We start from the raw sequence: 7,642 nt of genomic DNA, 5'->3' as shown, positions 1-7,642 counted from the left end.
ATTCTGCACAATGCTAATACCACTCCTCACTCCAATGGATATTACTCCAGCAAACATTTATACTTACTGCCGAAAATGGTACCAAAATAATCATGAATAAATTATCTATCAACTGTAGTACGGGTTTTATCTAATTATGTGAAACAAAATAAAACGAGCAAAAAGTTTCACAAGCATTTTTTGTAATATGTCGTTTTTCTGCCGGTCTTGGGACGTTTTGACTGTCATTTTATACTTTCGATTTCGGATATTTTAAGAATTGTATTGATTGTCAATGACTTTACAAGGATACATTGACGTCTTCTGCATCGGTGAGTATAACTTTAATGAATTATTATGTATATTTTCTGCTTTTATTTTGACAAAAACTGAAACAGGGGATAAAACATGCTGAATTATAGGTCCATATCGAAAGAGAACAACAATGCATCATCGAATTTCTGAAAATTCATTCATTTATCTACACAGTGATACTATCCATTTAATTCAGTAATCTGTCGCATTTTTCCGCAAGGGCTATTTATAAACACATCGTTTCTGAGAGTGGCCAAAAAAAATGAACAATTTGATGACTCATAAGGCATGCAACCTTAAAAGCCGAGAGTATCCGAATTAACCAGGAAGTAATTTTTGTTTACTTTTTAAATGCCAACCTCTGTAATTAGTAATTTATTTTTATTAAACATTGAGGTAGGTTTATGCATATCATTGTTTTATTATATTTAGAATGCTATTGATAAGGGGTTGCCAATTCTTTTGCATGAACATTGGTCAAATGTTTTATAATATGAATAAATAAGACATTTGCAATATTGTGATTGGTTTTAATGAAATAAACAGACCGGGTTCTTTAAGGATCTGGTCACTTTCGGTTTTAAAAAATGTAAATAAACTATTGGAGAATTGGCAGTTATTTTTTATTAAGCCATTCTATATTATTAATTAAGAATCTGTCAAGCTGAAGTTTGTTATTGTTTATGCGCATGTTTCTGCAACGGGCATTGACCGACAAATTCATATTAAATAACTTAAAAGAGCTCGACAACCCAATTAATCAAATTACAACGCCAAGTTTCCATTTAGTGTTTTATTGGTTAATAAGAAAAATGCAGGCTGGCTTATATAGGCATTTCACAATTGAAACTAAGAAAGTAAGCATTTTTTTAATCTTCTAAACAGTTAATTGGATGCCTACCAATTTTAATTGTTTATATATCATACATTATCACCAAGTAACTAATACTTAAATAATAATTAGAAAGTTTCAAATTTCAACATATCAATGTTTTAATGTGTAAATTTCAGGAAACATTTTTATGTTCTGTATAGTTACTTGGATTATAAAATCACTCTCTGTAAAAATTATTCAACTTTTCAAACATTATTTGTCTTCAGATTTATTGGAATTCCTGTTATGATAGGATTTCAATTGCTGTCATTAATTTTCAACTCAATGTTTTGATTATTCATTTGAAATTATTTTAAACTTCACATTCCATAAATGGCTGTTCTTCCTTTTTGACTAAATATTTTGAGTATTTTTACACATTAGTATGTCTGCCAATTCATGGGTTGTCAGTTTTGTCATTTATTAGTCTTTTTTCCCTTTTTTATTTAATCTTTTCTTCCTTTCAGTGAGAAATAAAGCCATAGAATACATTCATACCACTCAAATTCAGCCAGTCAGAATGATGGGAAGGATTGCAGAACTGAGGTAACTTAGAACTATGATGCATATTTACCAGAGAATATCTCATAAGCATGCCATTTGCTTAATTTTCTTTGAAATCATACCTGAAGTTATTGAGAACTCTTTATAAACTTTGACATTTTGTATGATGACATATTTTATTATTTGTAAAATAAATGCTTTTGACATTTTTTTGAGCTGTAAAGTTGAATTGATTCTTAAATTGATTCTGGTAAATACCAAACTGTGTATAGACATCAAACCTCATTACATATATATATATATATATATACATATTTGTCCCTCTCTGAATAAAACATAATTATCTATGTTTCTGTTTACTTTCAGTTTCACTCTCACCTGACTGATGCAGATTCAGTAACCTAATTGTATGTACTTTTTTGTCGAATTGTATTTATTTGCTCTATTAAAATATAATGTTGACTTTTTTGAGGAATAATTTTGAAAGGAAAAATAAATTATTATAGAGAAAAGGTAATTTGTTATGTACAAAAAGTGGACAAAAATGTTGAACAGTATGAAGTTTTAAATTAGAAAATCCTTATTTCTCTCTGTATGTATGTCAACTTTATTAAGACAATATTAAGACAATATCTGGTAATATAATGTATTCTCTTAATTAAATGTGATAAAACCTTTTTACACTGTATGTATACATCTGTATATGTATGTTGCCATATAAACTGAATGCATGTAGTTTCTTTTGTGAAAATGTGTATTAATTGAAATCAACACATTCCTTTGTTATATTTTCAGGCTCATGATGGTTTCTGAGAAAAAAACAGCTTGGTGTAATTTGACAGTATTTTTCAGTATTTGACAGTGGTTCTATCATGCAACAGTCATACCATGAAGTGTCTCACAGATTCTGTCTCAATTCCTGCAATATCCAAGATTACAGTGTAGTGCAAAGAGGATTAATTTTCTTGCAATAAGAAGTATCTGCACTTCCAAAGACCCCTGTACAGCATGAACAGTTCCTTCATTTTTTGAGTGATTATAGAGTGAAAATGTTTCCATATAAAATGTTTTCTTTTTATGTGTAAAACTTGTCATGAAAGGTTACAAATACATGCATGGACATTATGATTCCAAATCTATGCACATTTTGATTCCAATAATTAAAGTATTTTAAATTTGGTTTGAAACAGAAATATTGTCCTTATGTTTGTTTCTAAACATTATCTGGTATTATTCGTGTTTATAGTTTCCATGTCAATTTAAAAAAGTCGGTTCTTTTAAAGATGCACTCTTACTCCCACATAAGATTTACCACAATTAATACTTTTGTTTTATTATTCCAAAAAGGATGAATAAATGTTGAAAACAATGGTTCTAATGAAGGATGCCTACTTCTACTTGAAGGAAATGTGCATAAAAGACAGTATTTCTACCATTTGAGATCATAGTAGATCACAGTAAATCTTTATGCATTCACCAATCATTTAATGTCTTTGCTTTTTCAGCTTAAATACACGGTTACAATATTTTTATCAATACTTAATATTTTCCAAAAATGAATTATTAAGTAAGTTGTTAAAGGGTTAACAGTCAAAGTGTATGTTTGTTATACATGTGTATGCATTGATACTGAATAAGAGTTTAAACAGTTGCCATGGTAACTATAGAGTCTAGTTTTCTTAAGAAACTGTAATTGTTGTCTAAAAACCTTTGTATTTTCAATGTGATACTTTTTAGCATGTCCGCTTCAGTCAATGAAATATTTCTGTTATTTGTTAATCATTTGGTCATACTTTGTATACAATTATATTTATAATTTAACCTTGAAAATTGCTGGCAATCTCATACTTATATTGAAATATTCAGAATTGCTAGATGGGTTGAAGTTCACCTTTATTACAACTGTCAGGCAATCATGGCAAGATGTACATAATTCTCCTTTTTAACAAAAAGCGATGTTTAAAGCATTTTTTGTATTTTTATTGAATGGTTACCATGGCAACTAATTTTTTGTTTGCCTTTAATCTTCCTATTTATAATACTATTAATTGTAAAAATGCAACAGTCAAGCAGTGAATGGAAGAATGTAAATGTTCTTCGTCTTTTACCTTTTTTAAGCTCATTCTTCAAAATATTAAGCAATTTTAAAATTTCTTAAAAATGGACGTTTTTTCATCATTTTTTTAAAGTAAAATAATTTGCTTAAAACTTTGTTTAGGTTCTGATATTTAGGAATGGGTATTAAATTTATAGAAAATAAACAAAATGTGTTGTTTGACAGTATTTATTTCATTTAAATTCCGAAGTTTTGAATTTGACCTATTTTGGCAGAAAAATTGATAAAACTGTAAAATTAAAAGGGCCATAATTCTGTCAAAAATTGATGGATTTTGAAAAAATGTGCATATTTGAGTTTGTAATGACATAACCTTTAAAATGATATATCACTTTAATATACCGCATTAAATTATTTTTTTACGTTGTTATTGCTACCACAAGTGTCATGGAATTTGAAAAACAACGTCGAGACTTATATAATAACCCATTTTTTTTAATGCTCACAATATTTCGGATACCATCTTAGGACGCGGGCCCTTTTCTCTGATTGATGTCATTTTGTTGTTTTAAGGGTGTTCACAAACACATCGAATTACAGAATTCGTCAAACAAAATAACAAAGATGAGGAAGAAAGCTGATGTTTTAAAAACATTTGTTGATAAAACCAGTTATATGACCTTCAAATATTTGATTGCAAGGCGCATTTAAACAAGAGATTGAAGCATGTTAACGTAGTGAGCGTTTAAAAGCAACTGTCGTTCTTAGTATTATTTTATTAAAACGACTTATCATAATAAAAACTAAAAACAACGGACATTTTGTATATAAATTTAGCACTAATAATCATTTGGTCGGAGATACTTTTTTAACAAAATTTAATGAAATTCAGGAATATAAGAACATTTGTAGCTTTATTGACCTTTGCTGTATTTTAGAATTTATATGAACAACGCTATGATAACCAATCTTTCAAAATTATTATAATGAAATCCCTTTTTAAATTCGGACATTTATAAAAAAAAAACCAGGTGATTTGCTATTGATAAAAAAACAGGCATTTTCCAGGGGTAATTTATCATGTAACATACGTCAATTTGAATAAAATATTTTACTGTCGTTAACGAAAAAAGTCTCGTTAAAAGTTTCATTATTCATGAATGATTGGTATTTATTACGGAATATGCGCACACAAGATTGAACTTCAGCTATTTGTTTTCACTTAAATGTACCGGTCGCACTTTAAAATTGATCATCCAAAACATTAAACGAAAGAACAAAGACATACATGATATGCAGGATGTTATTATAATATTTATGTGAAAAACTACAGAAACAAGTTCAGTAGCCAAAATATTTAACAAAAGCCCGTTTTATGGCACAGGGTTAAAGCAAAAGACATGGTACACAAAAACAAACAATCACAAACATGAAACAACAGTACAAAACTTCAAAAACAACACAATGCATATACTATATAAAAAACTAGGTATGTTTATTAAGGACTGTTAGGTACCGCCTTAGAGCGGTCAGTAAAATGTAACTTTACCGGGGATTTAAACCAGTTTACGTGCACAAACCTCACTATGATACCAACACTCCTGAATGAAGTAAAAACGTAAAAGGTCAATCTTATCAAAGTATGCATTAACTTGAGGAAACGTAATAATAAAACAAATAATAAAAAACTAAAACAACAACCCCAAGTACTTCAATGATTAGGGATCCCAACTCTATATGCAGACGGAGGAATACAATTCAGAGTACCTTATGCAAACACTTTTCAAAGATACAAAGATACAATGGAGTTATTCGTTGAAACAATGAGTCTCAAACACAGTCTGCTTTAAAAAATAAAAGGTTTAAGACTGTGTGATCATAGAGTTTCATAATAAAAAGCATTATTGTACTAAAACTGGATAAAAATAAAGAAAATATTATTTAAAAATAAAAACATGTATAAGCTAAACTTTTCTTCCAAATGATTACCTATGCAAAATATTTGAAGAAAAAAACGTCACATGCCGGTATATATCTATTCTAGTATATCACTTAATTCGTTATTATGCCACACGAGTCATGGAATTGAAAAAAAAAGTCGACACGTGTAACCCCCTTGTAAAATGCTCACCATATTTCAGATACCTTCTTAGGACGCGGGCATGCTAATCTGATTGATGTCATTTTGTTGTTGCAAGGGTGTTCACAACAACATGGAAAATGAATTACAAAATTCGTCAAACAAAATAAAAAGTGACGCTTTAAACATATGTTTTAAATTGTTGGAAACCAGTCTATATGACCTTCAAATATTTGATTGCATGGCGCAAGCAAACACTAGATTGAAGCAACATAGTGAGCGTTGAAACGCAAGGTCGGTCATAGTAATTTTTGATAAACACGTTTTATCATAATTAAAACTAAAAACAAAGAACATTTTTTATATAATTTCAGTACTAATTACCACTCATATAATTGTTCGGATATATTTTTTAACAAAAAAATACTGAGGTTCAGGAATATTAGAACATTTGTAGAATGCATTACCTTTGAATTATTTTCGAACTGATATAAACAACGCTATGAATTACCAATGTTTTAAATCATTATAATGAAATTCCTTTTAAAATTCCTACGGACATTTATAATTACAGGTAATTTGCTATTGAAATGAAAACACGCAAATTCCAGGGGTAATTTATCACGTTACATATTTAAATTTGAATAAAATGCAATATTTGACCGTCGTTAACGGAAAAAAATCTCGTAGAACGTTGCATTATTCATAAATGATTCGTCTTTATAACGGAATTTGCGCAATAAAGATTGAACATCAGATATTTGTTTTCACTTAAATATACCGGTCGCACTTTGAAATTGTTCATCTGGAAAGTCCAACGAAAAAACATAGACATACATGACAGACAATATATTATCATAAGACCTTACTAGTGGCACACGATAACAACATCAGAACGCATACCTTATTTCAATTGTCTCTTTGTTAATTGACAGCAATCTCTTGCGTAGCGTCACTTTTAATATGTGCCTTGGTTTTCGATTATTTCGTAACATAATTATATTAACACGAAGTGAATTTGCAGGCAGACAAAATCAAATGGATGAACGGAGCGTATGCATGATGTAACTGAATTTACATTAAGAAATGTTCTCAAGGAAGTGTAACAAGATTGCACGACTAGCATATTTGATTTGTGCCGCATTCATTTATTTCTTCTCCTTCGTCTGTGGAGACCATGTTCTACCTAGTTCTTCAACTAACGACACGTTATTAAAATATAACAATTCCTTACAATTTTGATGTTCTTTGAAAATGTGTGACGTTCAAATACCAATGTTATAGGAGTATTCGGGTAAACACCTTCATGCATACAAGTAGATATGGTTAAATGAGCTCTTATTCAGTTTTTTCCTCTGTGGTTAAAAGATGGAATTCAAAAGTATGCTTATTGTGATGATAAAAGTGGTTACAGATTCAAAAAATGTTGTGTTGCTTTATTTGTGGTCTGATTGCACCTTGTAAGGTCGAAAACAAGACACATTAACGATACTGCCACTCGACTTTATAACGAATACACAAACTGTTTGGTTCCGAGAGAGAACAATGACATTTTTTTTTGCATTTCATTAGATTTTTCAAAAGTGTTTTACACTCGGAGTGTTCAACATTGCTCTTTCATATTGCATTTTCTTCGATTTAAAATAATACAAAATGACTGACACATACAGTTTTTATTTAGGAGAGAAATCCAATATTATAATCATTTTAATTTGAATTTCAAGACGATTAATTGTATAAATATTTCTGTGATTGTGTTAATTTATCGATTTGCATACGCTATATTCGTATATGGACAAATAATTTAATTTATTGGGACAAAAGGTTAAGTATT

General features: G+C 29.4%; 1 long non-coding RNA gene across 4 annotated transcripts; it reads left to right on the top strand.

The window, feature by feature from the left end:
* Positions 1-203: 203 nt before the first annotated feature.
* On the top strand, positions 204-4,115 carry LOC128206217 (uncharacterized). Of its 4 annotated transcripts, none has more exons than XR_008256414.1 (4): positions 204-311; positions 1,636-1,714; positions 2,039-2,079; positions 2,468-4,115. It is a non-coding gene; the product is annotated as an uncharacterized LOC128206217 (long non-coding RNA). The 4 variants fall into 4 exon arrangements; XR_008256416.1 differs by lacking the exon at positions 204-311 and adding an exon at positions 602-623; XR_008256415.1 differs by lacking the exon at positions 204-311 and adding an exon at positions 627-690.
* Positions 4,116-7,642: the final 3,527 nt, after the last annotated feature.

This window comes from Mya arenaria, chromosome 10, assembly GCF_026914265.1.
Source record: "Mya arenaria isolate MELC-2E11 chromosome 10, ASM2691426v1".
NCBI classification, from domain to species: Eukaryota; Metazoa; Mollusca; class Bivalvia; order Myida; family Myidae; genus Mya; species Mya arenaria.
The sequence above is the reverse complement of the archived record's forward strand: the minus strand, read 5'-3'. Positions and strand labels throughout refer to the sequence as shown.